We start from the raw sequence: 21,310 nt of genomic DNA, 5'->3' as shown, positions 1-21,310 counted from the left end.
ATATGTGATTTGGCCTTTTCCCCTTGTAGCTTTTAATATTCTTTGCTCTGTACATTTAGTGTTTTGATTATTACATAGCATGATGTTCTTGTAGGTTTCTAAGATTCTCTGGATCCTTCTATTACGCCATCTCCAATATTTCTCTTACCTAGAGTCCCATAGGATGTCCACACATCTGTCCCAATCTCCTGGTAAATGAAGACATTCATGGAACATGCCTTTTGGGCTAGTGTCCAATTTTAAATGAGTATATACCATGTGAGTCTTTCTGTTTCTTGGTTAACTCACTCAGTATGATTGTTTCTAATTTCCTCCATCTGTCCACAAATTTCTGTATTTCCTTGTTTTTTATACCTGAGTAGTATTACATAATGTAAATGTACCACAATTTCTTTATCCATTCTTCAACTGAGGGACACTTAGGCTGTTTCCAGATTCTGGATATTATGAATGAGGCTGCTATGAATATGGTTGAGCAGTTGTCCCTGTTGTGTGGTAAAGCATTTTCTGGGTCTATTCCAAGGAGTAGAATAGCTGGGTCTTGAGGAAGCCCTATTCCCATTTTTCTTTTTTTTAATTTAATTTTTCTGCATGAAGGTTTTTTAAATTTTTAAATATTTTAAAATTAATTAATTCATTTTACATCTCAATAGTTAGTCCCTCCATTGTATCCTCCCATTCCTCCCTCCCTCCCACTTTGTCCCTACTCCCCTCCCCTATGACTGTGACTGAGGGCGACCTCCTCCCCCTGTATATGATCATAGGGTATCAAGTCTCTTCTTGGTAGCTTGCTATCCTTCCTCTGAATGCCGCCAGGTCTCCCCATCCAGGGGACGTGGTCAAATATGGGGCACCAGGGTCTGTGTGAAAGTCAGTCCCCACTCTCAGCTCAACTGTGGAGAATGTCCTGACCATTGGCTAGATCTGGGTAGGGGTTCGATGTTTACTGCACATATATTCCTTGGCTGGTGCCATAGTTTGAGCAAGACCTCTGGGCCCAGATCCCCCTGTCATAATGTTCTACATGTAGGTTTCTTGGACCCTCTGGATCCTTCTATTTCCCCATTCTCCCATACTTCTCTTGCCTAAAGTCCCAAAGGATGTCTTCCCCCTCCATCCCACTTTCCTGATAAGTGAAGACTTTCATAGAACATGCCCCTTGGGCTAGTGTCCAGATATAAGTGAGTATATACCATTTGACTCTTTCTGCTTCTTGGTTAACTCATTCATTATGATCATTTCTAGGTCAATTCATTTGTACACATATTTCAGGAATTCCTTGTTTTTAATAGCTGAGTAGTATTCCATAGTGTAAATGCACCACAGTTTCTTTATCTAATCTTCTACTGAGGGACAATTAGGCTGTTTCCATGTTCTGGCTATTATGAATAAGGCTGCTATGAACATGGTAGAGCATATGTCTCTGTTGTGTGGTGGAGCTTCTTCTGGGTATATTCCAAGGAGTGAAATAGCTGGGTCTCGAGGAAGCCCTATTCCCAGTTTTCTGAGAAAGCGCCAGATAGATTTCCAAAATAGTTGTACCAGTTTGCATTCCCACCAGCAATGAAGGAGTGTTCCTCTTTCTCCACATTCTCTCTAGCATGTGGTGTTGCTTGAATTTTTGATATTAGCCATTCTGATGGGTGTAAGATGGAATTTCAGAGTCATTTTGATTTGCATTTCTCTGATAACTAATGATGATGAGCATTTCTTTAAGTGTTTCTCAGCCATTCGATATTCCTCTGTTGAGAATTCTCTGTTTAGTTCTGAGCCCCATTTCTCAATTGGGTTATTTGGTTTGGTGGTGTTTAATTTCTTGAGTTCTTTATATGTTTTGGAAATTAGACCTTTGTCAGATATAGAGTTGGTGAAGATCTTTTCCCAGTCTGTAGGCTGTTGCTTTGTTCTGTCTCCTGCCTTACAGAAGCTTCTCAGCCTCATGAGATCCCATTTATTAATTGTTGACCTTAAGGCCTGGGCTGTTGGTGTTCTGTTCAGGAAGTTGTCTTCCCCACTTTTTCCTCTAACCAATTTAATGTCTCTGGTTTTAAGTTGAGGTCTTTAATCCACTTAGACTTGAGTTTTGTGCATGGTGACAAATACAGGTCTAATTGCATTTTTCTACATATAGACATCCAGTTAGACTAGCACCATTTGTTGAAGATGTTATCATTTTTCCATTGAATATATTTGACTTCTTTGTCAAAAATCAAGTGACCATATGTGGGAGGATTCATTTCTGTGTCTTCGATATGATTCCATTGATCAACCAGCCTATTGCTGTGCCAGTATCATGCCGTTTTAATTACTGTTGCTCTGTAGTACAGCTTGAGATCAGGAATGGAGATTCCTCCAAAGGATCCTTTATTGTATAAGATTGTTTTAGCTATTCTGGGTTTTTTTTTTGTTTTTTGTTTTTCCATATATAGTTGAGGATTGAATTTTCAATGTGTTTAAAAATTTCTGTAGGTATTTTGATAGGTATTGCATTGAATCTGAAAATTGCTTTTGGTAAGATGGCCATTTTTCCTATGTTAATTCTCCCAATCCATGAACAAGGGAGATCCTTCCATCTTTTCATGTCATCTTCAATCTCTTTCTTCAAGGATTTAAAGGTTTTTTTCAAATAAGTCCTTCACTTGCTTGGTTAGAGTAACTCCTAGATATTTTATATTGCTTGTGGATATCGTAAAGGGAGTAGTTTTTCTAATTTCTTCCTCTGCCTGTTTGTCATTTGTATATAGGAAAGCTACTGACTTTTTTGAATTAATATTGTATCCAGCCAATTTTCTGAAGGTGTTTATCAGCTGTAGGAGTTCTCTGGTGGAATTTTGGGGGTCAGTTATGTACACTATCATATCATCTGCAAATAGGCATAATTTGACTTCCTCCTTTCCCATTTGGATCCCCTTGATCTCCTTTTATTGTCTTATTGCTCTGGCTAGAATTTCTTTTTTTTAATTTTTTTTCTCCATTATTAATTTATTCTTGTTACATCTCAATGGTTATCCCATCCCTTGTATCCTCCCATTCTTCCCTCCCTCCCATTTTCCCCTTATTCCACTCCCCTATGACTGTTCCTGAGGAGGATTACCTCCCCCTGTATATGTTCATAGGGTATCAAGTCTTTTCTTGGTAACCTGCTGTCCTTCCTCTGAGTGCCACCAGGTCTCCCCCTCCAGGGGACATGGTCAAAGGTGAGGCTCCAGAGTATGTGAGAAAGTATTATCCCACTCTCCACTCTACTGTGGAGAGTGTTCTGTCCATTGGCTAGATCTGAGTAGGGGTTTAAGGTTTACCGCCTATATTGTCCTTGGCTGGTGCCTTAGTTTGAGTGGGACCCCTGTGCCCAAATCTGCCTATCATAATGTTCTACTTGTAGTCTTCTAGGACCCTCTGGATCCTTCTACTTTGCCATTCTCCCATGCTTCTCTCATCTAGAGTCCCACTAGAATGTCCTCTCCTCTGTCTCAGTTTCCTGGTAAGTGAAGGCTTTCGTGGGACATGCCCCTTGGGCTAATATGCAGATATAAGTGAGAATATACCATTTGAGTCTTTCTGCTTCTGGGTTAACTCACTCATTATGATCATTTCTAGCTCAATCCATTTATCCACAAATTTCGGGAATTCCTTGTTTTTAATAGCTGAATAGTATTCCATAGTGTGTATGTATCACAGTTTCTTTATCCATTCTTCTATTGAGGGACACTTAGGCTGTTTCCATGTTCTGGCTATTATGAACAAGGCTGCTATGAACATGGTTGAGAAAATTTTCTTGTTGTGTGCTGGCGCATCTTCTGGGTATATTCCAAGGAGTGGAATAGCTGGGTCTTGAGGAAGCCCTATTCCCAGTTTTCTGAGATAGCACCAGATAGCTTTCCAAAGTGGCTGTACTAGTTTGCATTCCCACCATCAATGAAGGAGTGTTCCCCTCTCTCCACATCCTGGCCAGCATGTGGTATCGCTTGAATTTTTGATCTTAGCCATTCTGATGGGTGTAAGATGGAATCTCAGAGTTGTTTTGATTTGCATTTCCCTGATGATTAAGGAGGTTGAGCATTTCTTTAAGTGTTTCTCAGCCATTTGATATTCCTCTGTTGAGAATTCTCTGTTTAGTTCTGAGCCCCATTTCTCAATGGGTTATTTGGTTTGGTGGTGTTTAATTTCTTGAGTTCTTTATATATTTTGGATATTAGACCTTTGTCAGATGTAGGGTTGGCGAAGATCTTTTCCCAGTCTGTAGGCTGTCGCTTTGTTCTCTTGACAGTGTCTCCTACCTTACAGAAGCTTCTCAGCCTCGTGAGGTCCCATTTATTAATTGTTGACATTAATGTCTGGGCTGTTGGTGTTCTTCTGTTCAGGAAGTTGTCTCCTGTGCCAATATGTTCCAGGCTCTTCCCCACTTTTTCTTCTAAGTGACTTAATGTCTCTGGTTTTATGTTGAGGTCTCTAATCCACTTGGATTTGAGTTTTGTACAAGGTGACAAATATGGGTCCAGTTGCATTTTTTTACACATAGACATCCAGTTAGACCAGCACCATTTGTTGAAGATGCTATCCCTTTTCCGTCAAATGGATTTGGCTTCTTTGTCGAAAATCAAGTGACCATATTGTGTGTGGATTCATATCTGGGTCTTCAGTTCGATTCCACTGATCAACCAGCCTGTTGCTGTGCCAGTACCATGCTGTTTTAATTACTATTGCTTTATAGTACAGTTTGAGATCAGGTATGGAGACTCCTTTGGAGCACCTTTTATTGTACAAGATTGTTTTAGCTATTCTGGGTTTTTTGTTTTTCCATATGAAGTTCAGAATTGAACTTTCAGTGTCATTAAAAAATTGTCTCGCACCTGCTTGGCTGCTTCTTCCTGCATCTGATTTCGAATTTTATTTGTTTCCTCCGTTATCATCCTCATTACCAAGGATTTGAGGTCATTTTCTTGTGTTTTCGTTGTATTTGAGTTCTCTGGGTTGTTTTCTTTGAGATAGCTGGAGACTGGAGACGCCATGTTGTTTTGGGGTTTTTTGCGCTGTCCTTTAGACATCTTGCCATCTCTGTTTTTGTTGGGTAACTTCCAGAGTTGGGTGGAGGGAGTCTGATGATAGATTCACTTGTTTTCCGTAGGCTAGAAGCCCTGATACTTCACTGGTGTGGATGTCAGGAGGTTAGCCCTCTCACAGCCAGTGATCCTCAGCTCCCCTTTGCTGTGGTTCCTGCAATCGTTCTGGGTCTCTGAATGAGCGTTGGATCAGGCCAAGGTATCCACAGCCTTTTGGGTCCCCTGCCAAGTCCAGCCAGGGATACTGGGCCCGAACCACGCGTCTAGCTCAGCTAGATTCTCAGGGCCTGAACCGTCTGCCACAGCAGAAGAACTGTGACTGCACTGAGCAAGCGCCTCGGGTGGAAGTGAGTGCTCCACCCAACTTGCATCACAGCAGGAAAACTGCGGCTGCGCTGAGCTGGAGCCTAGGGTGGAACTGAGCACTCAGCCCAGCCTGTGTCACAGCAGGGCAGCTGTGCCTCGGGCAGAATTGCTTGCTGAGCTGAGCCAGCTTCTCCACGGCACAGCTCATTGAGCAAACCCAGGACTCTGGGGCTGAACTGTCTGCTGAGTCCAGTTTGGGTCTCAAGGCACCACGCGACCCAAATCCTGTCCAGAGTCCCCTCTCCCGCAGCCACTCCCACCGTCCACCACACCAATCGCCTCCACTGGAAGGCTCTGAGCTGCAAACCTCAGCCACCGCCGCTGGTGCTGCTGGTGCCGCTGGTGACACTGCTGTCTCTGCCGCTGCTGCTCTTATCCGAGAAAGTCCACAATCCTCCCATGTGCAGGGGCAAGCAAGTCCTCCACACCCTGGTCCCTCCAAACCATAGAGCACTTCTGCTGCTGTGGTGTGGGGACCTTGGTGTTCTTGGCTCAGAAATCTGTGCAATTCCCTGAATTGTTCACTGGAGCTTTCAAACATGGTCCACACTGCTCACCGCCATCTTGGATCTCCTCTGGCTAGAATTTCAACAACTATATTTAGGAGATATGGAGATAGTGGGCAGCCTTGTCTTGTCCCTGATTTTAGAGGAATTTCCTTGAGCATCTCTCCATTTAATTTGATGCTGGCTATTGGCTTGCTGTACATAGCCTTTATTATGCTTAGGTATGTGCCTTGTATCCCCAGTCTCTCCAAAACTTTAAACATGAATGGGTGTTGGATTTTGTCAAATGCTTTTTCTGCATCTAAGGAGATGATCATGTGGTTTTTCTCTTTCAGTTTGTTTATATGGTGGATTACATTGATGGATTTTCCTATGTTAAACCATCTCTGCATGCCCAGAATGAAGCCTACTTGGTCATGGTGAATGATATCTTTGATATGTTCTTGTATTCATTTTGCAAGTATTTTATTGAGTATTTTTGTGTCAATGTTCATAAGAGAAATTGGTCTGAAATTCTCTTTTTTTGTTGAGTCTCTGTGGGGTTTATGTATCCATGTGAATGTGATCTCATAGAAAGAATTTGGTAATGTTCCATCCATTTCTATCTTTTGGAGTAGCTTGAAGAATATGAGCATTAGCTCCTCTTTGAAGGTCTGGTAGAATTCTGCACTGAAACCGTCTGGCCCTGGGCTTTTTTTTTTGGTTGGGAGACTATCAATGTCAATCATAACTTCTACACTTGAGATTCTCTATTTCATCTCTTGTCTTCTGTTGGTGATGCTTGTATCTGTAGTTTCTGTTCTCTTCCCTAGGTCTTCCATCTCCAGGATTGCATCAGTTTGTGTTTTCTTTATTGCTTCTATTTCTGTTTTCAGTCATGGACAGTTTTATTCATTTATTTCACTTGTTTAATTGTATTTTTGTGTATTTCATTAAGGGATTTATTCATTTCCTTCACCTGTTTGATTGGATTTTCTTGTATTTTTTAAAAGGATTTATTCATATCCTCTTTTAAAGTCTCTATCATCTTTATAAAGTTGTATTAAAGATTGTCTTTTTGCTTCAGCTGTGTCAGAGTGTCTTGGGCTGGCTATAGTAGGATATCTGGGCTCAGGTGGTGCCATATTTTCCCTGGCTCTTGTTGATTGTGTTCTTATACTGGCCTTTAGCCATCTGGTTGTCCCTGGATGTTGGCTGGATGTTCCTGATGCAGAGAGAACTCCTCAGGGAGGCGGGTAAATCCTTGAGCCTAGCAGTGGATCTCAGAGAATAGCAGAGTGCTCACTTCTGCTGGCTGGGCGTTCCTGGGGACCTTCAGGCCTGGATGTTTCTCTATTGGCTGTCTCCCAGATGAGCAGAAGAAAAACTGGGTAGTCTCTAATCTGGCTATTTCCAGGGTTCCCCAGACCTGGATGATCCTGGGGACAGTAGGCATCCTCCAGAGGAGAGGTTATAGAGCTCTCTATTTCATTTTTCTTTACAGCTGAATAATAACTCATTGTGCACATGTCCCACATTTTCATCATCAATTCACATGTTGGAGGACATTCAAGTTTTTGCCATTTTCTAGCTACTGTGTATAGACTTGCAGTGAATAGGGCTAAGTATCTATGGAGTAAGATGTTAAGTCCTTTTTGGTCATATGCCTGAAAGTGGTATAGCTGAGTTATATGGTAGATTTGTTTTTAGCCCTTTTTTGTTTGTTTGTTTTTCCTTTTGGAAGTTTTGTTGTTGTTGTTTTGTTTGTTTGGTTGGGTTTTTTTGTTTGCTGTTTTTGTTTTTGTTTTGTTTTTTTGTTTTTCAAGACAGGATGACAGGGTTTCTTTGGCTGTCTTGGACTTACTTTATAGACCAGGCTGGCCTCAAATTCACAGAGATCAGCCTTCTTCTGCCTCCTGAGTGCTGCGAATAATGACATGCCCCACCAAACCCTGCTGTTTTTAGCCTTTTGAGGGCTCTCCCCACTGGTTTCCATGGTGACTGTACCAGTTTGCATTCCCACCAACATTGAATTAGGGTTGTGTTGGCCATACAACTTGACTAGCATTTATTATCAATCATTCGATCTTTACTACTCTGACTAGGGTGAGATGGAATCCCAAAGTTGTTTTAAATTGCATTTCCCTAATTGCTAAGGATTATGAACAAATTTTTATGGTATTTATTAGCTTTTGGGGGGATTAAGGTAAGGCTTCTCTATGTAGCCTTGGATGTCCTATAACTTATTCAGTAGACTATTATTAACCATTTTTATTTATTCTATTTAGGATTCTATGTTTAGGTTTCTAGCCCATTTTTGTTTACTTTTGAGATTGTAGGTTAATTATAGCATTGCTCCTCTCTTCCTTTTTCTTCTTTCAAACTCTCCCATATATCATTCCCAACTCTTCTTCTAATTCATGTTCTTTTTCATCAATTATTATTGTATGCATATATGTATTTGCATATACAGATATAGTCCCAAATATAACTTGTTGAGTCAATGTGATGCTGTTTGCATGTTTTATTTTAGGGCTGACCATTTGGCATTAGGCAACCAACTGGTGTGTTCTTTCTTGTAGAGGCCCACCTCTCCTGCTTCTAGCTCTATTCAGTTGCCTGTATTTCTTTATGTTGGGTTGTGGCTTCCTGGGCTTTCTCCCTTGCAGTTCTGCATGTTCCTTGGTATCCTCCTTGTTCACTTCATTTTTGGGTGGTCATGTTTGTGAGACTTTTATAATGTTACCAGGAGACATAATTTTACAGCAAAGTGTGGGATCCTCTGGCTCTTACAATCATTCTGCCCCCTCTTCTACAATGTCTAGAGTATTAAGTTTGGGAGTATTTTGAAGATGTATCTGTTAGAATTGCCTAGCCAATTTTTTAATTGGGTCACTTGTTTCCTTGACTATTTTTCAAGTTCTTGATATATCATGCATCTTATTCTGTTTGATATATAGCTGGAGCTGGAAAATATTCTCTCTTATTCTGTAGGTTCTTCTTCACTTGATTATTTCCTTAGTTCTACAGAAGCTTTTTAATTTTATTAGGTCCCATATGTCAACTCTTAACCTTAATTCCTGGGCACATGAGGTCCTATTCAGAAAATCTTTTCCTGTATTTATATTTTGTAAGGTACCACCTATATCGTCTTGTAATAATTTTAGTACTTCAGGTCTCAAGTTGAGGTTTTTTTTTTATCTACTTGGAGCTAATTTTTACTTAGGGTGATCAATATGAGTCTGATTTCATTCTTCTTGAACTGGGCTATGTCAAATTTTTAATTAGTTGTGTATGTGTGTGTGTGTGTGTGTGTGTGTGTGTGTGTGTGTGTGTGTTCTTTAAGTATTCTAGATTCTAACACTCTATCAGATATATGGCTGGTAAAATTTTCTCATTAGGAAGGTCACCTCTAGAATGATGGTGTCCTTTGCTGTCCAGAAGCTTTTGCTTTCATTAGATCCTATTTAATAATTGTTTTCTTTAATGTCTGAGGTCCTTCATATGTTTGGAGTTGACTTTTGTGCAGTATGAGAGCTAAGGACCTATTTGCATTCTTCTACATGTAGGTATGCAGTTTGACCAGAACCATTTATTCAAGATGTCTTTTCTTCATGTGTGTTGTTGACCTATCAAAAATTAAGTGATTGTAGGAGTGGGGGCTTATATGTAGGTCCTCAGTTCTGTACCATTCATTGGTGTGTCAAAGTTTCAAATAACTTTGGTATACAGTTCAGCACCACCTGCCTAGGAATGTTGCTGCTTAGAATGAGTGGAGCCCTCCTACATCAATTAGCAAACAATCCAGACAGGCCCCCACATCTGATAAGTCCACAAGGGTTAATTTGCAACTGTTTTAGTCTTCTCTATTAGTAAGGGATGTTGTCCTGTAAAAAGCTAAGAAATGTAAGGGTAGTCATATTTAAATTCAAATTCTTCCATTAAATGAGTGTTACTTGAGCTTAGCATTAGAATAAGAATGAAATGCCATGAGTTATGGTGTACAATAGATAACAAATATGAGATTTTATTCTCTTTCTTAAAAGAATGTCAGAACTCATTTTCATTCTTATACTAATTTTTAGAGACAGGGTACTAGGCATCTCAGGCTAACTTCAAACTCTGTGGAGGGGAGAACAACATTGAATTTCTGATCTTCCTATATCTACCTTCCATGTGCTGGTCTTAGAGGCTTGTGTCCCTGTTAGAATTCTGTCCCAGTCTTCCTAGCAACTTGTGACATCATTGCCTACCAGCCACTGGCTGTGCCCTGCCCAGGAGTATATAAAAGGACTAACCCACCTACTTCTCCTTTTCTTCCTCTCTCTTGCTCTCCCTCCTCCACTCTTTTCCTATCTCTTCTTCTTTTTTGTCTCTCTCTTTCTTGTTTCTCTCCCTTCCTTCCTCTGCCTCTTTCTCTCTCTGAAGTGTCCTCTCTTCCTTCTCTCCCCATGCTCATATAATAAACTTCTTCATATAATATGTTGTATGGTGCTTATTTCTTATTTCATATTTGGTAATTAAAAGTCACTATACCAAGTATATATGGTGTTGGGGATGGAATTAAGGACTTTGTGCATAAAAGCAGAATGTTCTACTATTGACTTACAACCCAAACATAAAACTTTATTTAACTTGGGAAAAGTAAAGATTCCATCACTTTTAGCTGAAAGTAAAAATAAAGTAATAGTAAAGATATACACATGAAACTTTGAAAAGTCTTTGTTTCACTATAAGAATCCAATACAACATCTTCCCACCTACACCTCGCCATCATTTTAAAGCTAGAAAGCTGTGAATTAGCTTCTCCACTTTTTCCTCACATGTATATAAACTCCCAGTACCCATAGTTCACTTTGATGCCATTTCTCTTTCATCTCTACCTAAGTCTTCCCAAGTATTTTGAAGCAAACCTATCCTATCTCATTACCTTCATAATTAATATAATGGAGATTACTACAACATAAAGACATCAAGACAATTTTACTGGTTTTCTTATATTTATTTATTTGTGTGTGCATGTGCACATATCACAGCACAAAACAAACACAAGTCATCCATCAGGCTTTTTGCAACAGATGCCATTATCCACAGAGTAATCTCCCTAAACATTTCAAATAGATTTGCAGAAAGGCAGAAAAACTTATGATGGGAGAGAACCTCATCCTGAATAAGTGTCAGGTCTCCTATTATGACAATTTTGAGTCACAAAATCTTTTAACACCTGAAGGGTGCTAAGTGTTTGAGGCAAAACTACGAGTATTATTCAGGAAACATCTGACACCAAGCTTCCCTACAACCTACAGCTGGGAATAATTCACAACAACGAGTTGGGTCAGTGATAAGAACACAGTGTATTTAGATGGGGTGTACTAAGTGAAATTTGAGCATTGTCTATACTCCATGTGCAGTTTATGGATTATCGTATATAATCCTTAAAATCTTTGTGGTAGCAGCCAAACTGAGCTTGGGGAGTTCTGTGGAAGAGTGGAAAGAAGGATAAAGGAAACCAGAAGGGTCATGGATACCACCAAAAGACCTATAGAGTCAGCTAACCTGAGCCCATGGGGATTCACAGAGACTGAACCACCAGTCAAAGAGCATGCATGGACTGGACCTAGACCCCTAGACATATGTAGCAGATGTGCAGCTCGGCCAGCATGCAGGTCCCCTAACAATGGGAATAGGGGCTGTCTCTGTTGGCTGCTTTTGGATCCTTTTTCCTCAGATGGGCTGCCTTACCTGGCCTCAGTGGGAGGGGATATGCTGAGTCCTTCTGTGACTTGAGGTGCCAAGGTTGGTTGATACCCCTTGGGGGTCTCCCCTTCTCTGAGAAGAAGAAGAGGGGAGAATGAGGAGAGGGGGTGTGAGGTTGGGACCAAGAGGAGAGGAGAGAGGGCACTGTGATCAGGCTGTAAAGAGATTAAATAAACAAACAAATAAATAAATGGGAAAAATAACATAATTGTCAAGGGCCATTATTATCAAACTAAATCAGTATTATTTGGTAAATTGAAGCCAAAGAAAAATTTATAGCCTGTGAGTTGTTATTCATTAAATTCTGACATTTTAAAAACAAAAGAAATATTTGTAGCAGGTACTATTATTATCTCCATTTTACAGAAGAGAAAATTAAGGCTTAGAGAGGTCAAACTTTTAATGCAATCAATCAGTTTGACACCATTGTCAAACTTTTTTAAACTACTGTTCAATCCTAGCTTTCAACTGACCTCAAAGGAAGTGGGCTAACTAGTCATAAACTCTCAAGCGTTAAATTACATCCATTCAAGAGTTTTCTCTGAGTCTTAATCAAAGCTCAAGTCATTATTTGGAACATATTCCCCTATTTATTCACACAACACTGTTCATATAGATGCTACATACCAAAATATTCCAGGATCCTGTCTACCTATGAAAAACCTTTAATGCAAAACCGTTAGTCTTACTTTAGAGTAAGATTGCCTCTTTTAAAAGTAAATGCTGTTAAGGCAAGATTCTGCAGTCATTTGGACTGTTTTTGTTATAAATAACAGAGGTTTAGTGTAGTTAGCATAGGCATTCAAAACTTTCTTCTGAAGAGTCTTGGGTTCTCCCGAACCAAGAGACAGGGATGCAGCCTGGTTTAAGAACACTCTGGGACCAGATGCTTGGAAGATGATTGAGATGTTTCCATTTGTTAAATTTCTGCCATATCTAATTATCAGCACCCCCCTCTCTCTTTGACTCATAGTCTGTTTGTCTGTTTCTGTCTCTTGTGTCTTTCTGTCTCCATTTGCCCAGCCCCCCCAACCCCTATGGGCTGCATGATACCAGATGACTACTCCTTGTAGCTACATTCAAATGAAAGAACCAAACTACTTAGAGTGAGACTAAGTTTCTTAGGCCCAATTCCAAGTTCACAGGCAACTGACCACCCCTGAATCAGTCAACTGTCAGCTGTGGCCAAAGAAGGGGATTGTTGTATGTACATAGATACCAGTAACCATCCTTATAAGCATGACGATTTTAAGAGTATTATTATCCCAATAATACTCAGGAAAGGAAAGAAAAGGGAGGCCTGGCAGACAATCTGAAAGGTCTTCTACTAACAGATACTATACAAGAAAGTTAAATGACATCTGTTTGAGTTTTTGGTGAGAAAAGAGGCTTAATCAAATAGTACTCAAATATCTGCCTTTTGTACATAGATATGAATGTGGAAATAATTGTCTTGGGTCATTATGAATTGAATAATAAAATCTAAAAATAAAATCCAACCTCACTGCATACTTCTTCCTATGACCACTTAACCTTCTTTCCCCTGTATTTCAAGTGTCTGCAATTCCCACTATAAGAGTTAACAACTTATATTTTGTTCTAGTTTGTGCCAATGGTCACAACAATTAATCATAAAATCAGTGTAGATGTCCATTTACAGATGAGTAGAAAAAATATAGTACATATATACAATACTGTTTTATTCAGCCACAAAGAAAAATAAAATCCTGTTATTTGTAGAAAATTTAAATCATATCATTTTGAGGAAAATAGATGGAACTGGCTAAATTGCCTAGATTTGGCCAAGTTGTCCAGATCAGCTAAATCTATTTTCCAATTACACAAATTAACCACTCACAGAAAGACCAGTGTCATATAGCTTCTCTGATACGTGAAAACAATAACCACACCACTTTAACCTGAAAACAAGATAAAGTATTAGGGAAGGGAAAGGGGTTCACAGAAAGAGCTTAGGAGGGCGATTACAATCGAAGTCTGGCATATGGCATACAAGTAAACATGAAAACAAAACACGCTAATTTGTATAATTATAGGACTGAATAATTATAACTTTTAAAATGGAGGTTTTTATGGGGTTCTTGAGACTACAAAAGGTATTATTAGCGGAGTCCCTAGGGTGTATTGCAGTGGCAGAGAATTTGCCTTAAGTGTGTGAGGCTCTGGTTTTTAGTCCCCAACCGGTAAATAAAAGCAAAACAAAGTAACTCTTTGCTTAATACAGCTAGGAGAATGCAATGAATGTACATGCATTAGTGCTATACAGTGGTGATTATACATCAAAAACAACAAAAATTTGCCTTTAAATCATTTTCAAATGCAATCTAAACACACTTCAATTTTGCAGTATATCTTTTACGTTTTGGCATTAGTTATTATGTTGTTAGGCCTTGTTCCAGTGTGTTGTTGGAATTGGCATAGGCCATTAATGAACTCAAATGTTTGGTGAGTAGGATCTGGTGGCAGTTAAGAAGATGCAAGCCACATCAATTGAACCATTTGCTTGTGTTTCCCAGTTGCCTCTTGGGAAAGACCCATCTTTTGTCAGAAGAGGGGGAGGTTCAATTCTTCAGGAAGGAGCTGTGCAAAAAAAAAAAAAAAAAAAAAAAGGAGCTGATTTTCTACTTCAACTCATGAAAAGTCATTGAGAGGATGCATGTAAATGAGGGTTGCGAGGTCAGTCCTTTAGTCTTTAAGCCAGAATGATGCTTAACATTCCAGACCACGACCTTCTGCAAACCACTAGGACCCTCTTCAAAGGCCACCTTTGCCCTATTCCCAAACTACCAGTAGAAGGTGGAAATTCCATTTTGAGCCCTATAGTAAGAGCAGTCAATACTATTTTTATATTGCTTTCCCATTTACAAGTCGCTTCCATGGGCATTTCCTTATTCGGTCCTAATCAATTCATTTTACAGATAAGGCTATTGTCCTTAGGAAGAGTAGTATCCTGGACATGGTTACGCAGTCAATAAGTCACACATACAGGATTGAAAACTAAGGGTTTTGCTCCAAATCCTGTCATATCCTGAACATACCACATTGCTACTCCATAGGGCTAAGTTGCTGGAAACTCTTCAACCCAAAGGATAATACCTTGGATTCTTGCTTTGAGTGACAGAAGATTTAAAGATAGTCATGCAAGACAGGGACACAGAAGTTGATACTTCACAGCCATTTGTTTTATTTGGGGAGTGACCACAGTGGGTGATGTTCAGATGCTTTACAATTCCACTTTTAAAAATATACTTTGGTATCTGAAGATCTGCTTTATACAGAAAAATGCAGTACGTGAAGACTTTTGTCAGTATTTGCTTCCCTTGCATCTTCCTGTCCTCCCTACCTCCCATGAAGTGGGAAGCACATTGGGATGTGAAAAATCTTTCTAAAATGCAGATGTATGCCAACAACAGATCTAAGCAGTAGGCTGGAGGAGCTCCTCAGCACTTTAAACAAAAAACTCCATTCCTTGAATTTGAAATGATCCAGTAAACAGCAACCTGCCAGTGTCTCCAGGAACGCAGTGGCAGTTGGGAAAGGGAACAGTCTGCGGCTGCAGAGTGCTTCTCTTACAAGTTTGCACTTTAGTTCCTTAGCTTTCCTACTGAGTGCTGCGGCAAAGATATTGCTTGTTTGATTTTTGCTAATGTTCAGGGGTACACCAGAGGCTCCCTCTTACAGAGATCCTTTCCTTTCAGATTCAGAAGTGGACACGCCACTGAGAACACAGCCAAAACATGATGTTGAATCTCCCTAATTTCATTCTTTAATTAAATGCCAACCTCATGGCACCCCTCTGCCTCTGGACAAGGAAAGTGATGGCACTTGTGCAGTCACATAAATAGGAAAGAAATAGGACAGGGATTTTAATCCGTGATAACGGTAGCATTATGATCACTTAGTGGTCTTTTGAATGTGTGTCAGGGTGAGCAGTTTGCATGATACATTCCCACCTGAACCAAACACTGTTATCTTCTTATTTCTTACACCCTTTCCCACTCACCTGGAACCGAACACTTCCCTTTGTTGTATCTTATCTAGGAACGAGGAAATGCCACTAACTACAGGTAAATATGACCTTTGTGAACTGGCAGAATCCTTTCTCAATGGGATGGTTTGAAGCTCTAGTTTGCAACATGAGAGGGGATTCATTTCAAAGTAGCCTAACCTGAGTGTATACCTAACCATGATTTGTTGGCAATTTCTAGTGGTTTATTAATGCACTTATTCCTTGTACTGGGAAACGCATATCACATGGATTTATAAAATCATCAAAATTAAGACTGAAATCCCATAACATTTCAAAAATATTTGTGGTAGAAAGTGCTAGTACTGTTTGCTAAATTTGTGTTCTTTGTGTCATCAAATTCATCTATTTAGAATGTTACATGCAAAGATGAATATATAGTTGTATAAAAAACATAGTTGCCAAGTAAAATACAAGATGCTGTGTTGAATTTGAATTTCAGATAGTAAGTAACTTTTTAGCCTACGTTTATCCAATACAGTGTTTGTGATCCACTTACACTAAAAAAAAAAAAAAAAAAAAAAAAAAAAAAAAAAAAGGCTTTGTAGTTTATCTGTGATTCCAACTAAACTGGCATCCTGGAATTTTGCTTGCTAAATTTGGCAAGACTAGTAAAAAGCACTGCCACTTCCCCATGACACGAAGCCATCAGTTCCAATAGCATTCATTCTTACCACAGGGCCTAATTGAAATAAGCCTGTTACTAATGAGCAACCAACTGGAAAGGAGTGCATTTTAGTGGGCTCTCTATTAGATGGTCTATTTGACAAATAATGTCAGCGCTGTGTATAAAAGCTGTATATGCTGCTGTACATCATCGAAGTCTAAGGATTCCATATTGGGATTAACGTGAGAGCAGCAGAAGGAATCTTGGACCAGTGTGTCCTCCAGCTGTGACAGAGAGCCAGGCTGCAATTAGGAAGAATCACAAGAGCTTATCAGGCATATGTTTGGATTTCTTTTGCTGCTATTAGGAAAGCCCATAGATCTGGAAAGGTGATTAGTCCACAATACTCCACAGCTTCAGCCAGGATCAGAAACATTTATAGTGTTCCTTGAACTGCTTTTAATGTAAAGAGGATTGGGGGGATTACTCGATGAAAGGAGTAATTAATAATGAGAGCAGCAGCAGCAGCACTCAGTATTTGTTGAAGGTCCAATATGGGCCAGGCACTGTGCTGGGCTGTTGGCTTCCTATTGGACTTGGCCTAATCCTAGTCTCCAACTCAGGCCTGAGTTCTTAGTCTGCTGACACCTTTCCATAAATGACAAACTCCATACAAAAATGTCTCATCTGAAATTACAGGCCATTTCTTCACAAGTTCACTATATACTTTTGTAGTGCCGTATATATGCTAATATTGGGTTGTGACTATTTTGTTGGCACAGTGTTCTGATTAGCAAACTCTTTTAGAGTGTCTCTGTGCTTGTATCTTGACTTCAAGAACATCACCAGGTATGGAAAAAGACAAGTGAAACAGAATTACCCCAAAGTCATTATTCCGAAAGCTTGGAAATAATCCAGAGATTCATTGTGTTCCAACCCAACCTGAAACACACACACACACACACACACACACACACACACACACACACACACACACACACACACTTTCCTTTCCACCCATTCCTATCCTTACTCAGATGAAGATTTTGATCCTTTACAAAATGGAAACAGAGTTCTCTTGTTTTCCCCTTTGCCTGTGAGCTTGGAGTGTTAGTACCCTCGAAGCTTTACACTCTAAAGGACTGCTTGAAGGCTCTCAACTTCCGCTTTTATCACCTGATCTAGGATAAAAAGGAATTTCAAACTTCTGGTAATGAGTCAGCGTCCTGCAAGAGGGAGCCTGAAGACCTGTCTTCAAGTGAGAAAATTATCTTTTCAATGGACTGAGGATATCCTATACAGAGGTGGCCCTCCAGCTACAGTATTCCTAAGGTATGGTACCTCATGCTTTTTCCTGAGACTTCAGCCTGGAATCCTGCCTGGAATCCTGCCCAGCCTTCTAGTTGAGGCTAATGACTGAGACTCAAAGAGGAAAGGGAGTCACTGTGTAGTTACAGAGGCAAAATTAGATGCGCTGCCTTCTGATTCCTCGGCTCACCATCTTGACTTCATACTGTGCAGCTTTGCCTGTGCTGAGACACAGTGTTATTGTGTTGCCCAGGCTGGTCCAGAACTCTTGGGCTCCAGCAATCCTTCTGTATGTGTAGTTGGGACCACAGATGGATGTCATTGCGCCTCACACTACTGGCCAACTTCATACTGTTCTTGGGCTTACTCCGGTTGCTCGCTCTCCTTTCTGTATGTCTCCAGGAAGAGTGTGACCATTACATATCTGAAAGAGAAGCATGTCCATTGAGGGGCCTGAAATCAGTATTATAATCTTCTGGGTTGGTTAGCTTGTATACCAGAGAGCTCACAATAAAGGAAAGCAATTGGTAGCTCCTTATTATTCATAAAGCAAAGGTTTGGAGTGTTCTGAAGGAAGAAACCAGACAGCTGAGGATGGATGTTACACTAATAACTAGGCACAAGAACTGGAATTTCAGGGAATTCACTACTGGGAAACCATCCTCCAGTCATTTCTCTTGCTTGAGAAGAGAAAACTGTATTTCCTTTTAAAGGTAACTGCACTATGTATTTACTTACTTACTTACTCATGTATTTATTATACTTTGAGACAAGTTATCACTCCATAGCTTAAACTGGCCTCAAACTTGGGGCAATCCTCCTGTATTAGGTTTTCAAGTATGTATTTTTAATGGTATGTTCTAAGTGATAGCAATTGATCCCTGATTTTACCTTTACTCTTTTTGAATAAATCTGAAACTTACACGTAAATCACTTGAAAATAGCTGGGGGCAAGGAAGCAGAAGACAAGTGGCATGGTTATTGGATAATGCATACAGCAAACTGAGTTTGTGTGGCAGTTTGTAGACCCTTTGGTCAGGCAAGCAAGGATCAATAATTAACATGTCCCAAATGCTTTAAAGTTATTCATTGATCACAATAGCACATCTGTAAAGACATTTCCATATGAGAAGCATAAGGCTCTGATCTATTTAGATCAGACCACCTGGTCCCCAATTGACAGGCCTTGATTTACAAATGAATCATGTCATGTTGCAGACATTAGTATGTAAGTCAGTTGGAAATCTGGAGCATGTCTTCCCATAGCAGTGACATTTTTCATGAATAACTGCCAAACACATGCGCTTGCCTTTTAATTATACCATGAGTTTTCTTATGAGCTTATTTAAATCATATTGTAACTGAAGGACAGTAATTCTGCCAGCTAGCCTAATAAACTAAACAAAAGACTAAGGACCCATATTTTTCACAAGGTCCTTGTAGCAATGGTACAGGTGATCTGATTTAGACTGGAAAACTCATGTCTGTGTAGTAAAGGTCTCTCAAAATCACTTTGCCCCAGTCATTCCTCACTTGGGAAGAATTAAGCTAGAAGACCCTGCTAAGGTGCTAATAATTTGACAGCTACTGTAAACTAGTCTTTGAAGAGCTATGGCTAGTCTTTGGTTAAGTCACTGTTAGTTGTGGCATGGGAATATTGGAAATTAACCTGTACTTGAGAGGCACTCAGAAAAGTGGAGTAAGACCCATGAGAAGAGGGTTGGGATTCTGGTTTGTTTGCGTACTAGGCCCATGCAACTCACCAATATAATAGGCTAAAGAAATAGAAGAAGATTCATGATATAATAAGGAATCATATTCTTGTTTTCAACACTGATTTGTGATGTGTATGTGTGTGTGTGTGTGTGTATGTGTGTGTGTGCGCGCGCGCGTGTGCACATAACATAAGTCACTCAGTATCTATCTGAGTATCTATCCATGGGGCTTTGGTTTCATGACCATACACGCATACCAATATCCTTAGGTACCCCAATCTTATATTTAAGATAATGCAGAAAGGCTGAGTGTTGCAATGAAAGCATAAGGACCTGAATCTGATGGCAGTACCCATATAAAAAAGGTGAGTGTGCTAGTGTGTGCCTGTAATCACAGCATTTGGGATGTAGAAACAGGTAGATACTAGAACTTGTTGGCCAATCAGCCAGGGAAGGGACACTATCTAAAAAAAGAGGAAAAAATTGGACAATATCTGAGGAATAACACTCAGTGTTGTCCTCACCGTGTAACACGTGCACAGACAGACATGTACATATACACAAATGCTCACACACCTACAAAGACATGAACTTGTGCACATGCACACAAATACATACAAAGATGAGCCAGATTTATGGTATTTGCACAAAAATATGCACATCTTACTGTATACCTTAAACTGTTTGTTACTTACAATACCTAATGCAAAGTAAGTGCTATACAAATAGCAATCATACTGAACTATTTAGATGATAATTACAAAATAAGTCCAAACAGGTTAAATATACAATGTTGTTTTTTTATAAAATGTTTTATTGTTTTTATTTTGATTTGTTTGAGGCAGGGCCTCACTTTGTATCTCTGGTCAGCCTGGAATGCACTATTTAGACCAGGCTGGACTTAAACTCAAAGAGATCTACCTGCCTCGGTCTTCCAAGTGCTGGGATTAAAAGCATGTGCTGCTACCCATAGCTTCTGAAGCAGTTGGTTTGGATTCAAAGATACAGAGCTCATGGGCACAGAAGGATAACTGTATAAACATAGAAATAGATACATGCATGTGAATATAGAATATGCAACAACTATAAAATGATCTAGAAATATTAAGAAAGGAAAAAAATTGCATACAATTCTGCTATTTAGTAATTAACATTATGTCATATATAACTGCTTTATTTCTGTTTCTATGTGTGTAAACACACCTATAAGCATACAATGAGAATGTAATTGGGGGTGTATCACAGTGGCAGAGTACTTGCTTAACATGCACAGAGCCCCAGGTTCCATCCCAAGCACAGCATAAACCAGGTGTGGTGGCCAATGCCTGCAATCCCAGCATTTGGGAGGCAGAAGCAGGAGGATAAGAAGTTCATAACTAGTCTAGGCTACACTATATTGAAAATATCAACAAGTACTAATATTGGTTAATGACTTTAAGAAAGTTGTAATAGTATGCTGAAGGTAATTTCCATATTAGTAAATGTGTATTTAGTTTTTTAAAAAGCATATACAATATTGATCCCTATCTGTATTTGTAGTACCTTATTATTATTAGTGGTAGTAGTACCTTATTGTATGAATAAATTGTTATTTAGTTAACCACTTTTCATTTAATGCACTGCATGGACGCTGTTTATGATGTTGACTTGACTTGTGCAGGTTCTGGAGATTTGCTCTATATGTCATTTCCACTCAGTAAGGACACATGGGGAGCTTGGAATCAGCTATAACGGCTGCCTTTACACTGTGAAAAACAGCAAATGTTGTTTCTTCCTTTCTCTCTTTTTTTTATTTATTAATTTATTCTTGTTACATCTCATTGGTTATCCCATCCCTTGTATCCTCCCATTCTTCCCTCCCTCCCATTTTCCCCTTATTCCCCTCCCCTATGACAGTTCCTGAGGGGAATTACCTCCCCCTCTATATGATCATAGGGTATCAAGTCTCTTCTTGGTAACCTGCTGTC

This window comes from Acomys minous (genome assembly GCF_964271855.1).
Source record: "Acomys minous genome assembly, chromosome: 7".
Classification (NCBI taxonomy): Eukaryota; Metazoa; Chordata; class Mammalia; order Rodentia; family Muridae; genus Acomys; species Acomys minous.
Note: the sequence above shows the minus strand (reverse complement) of the source record.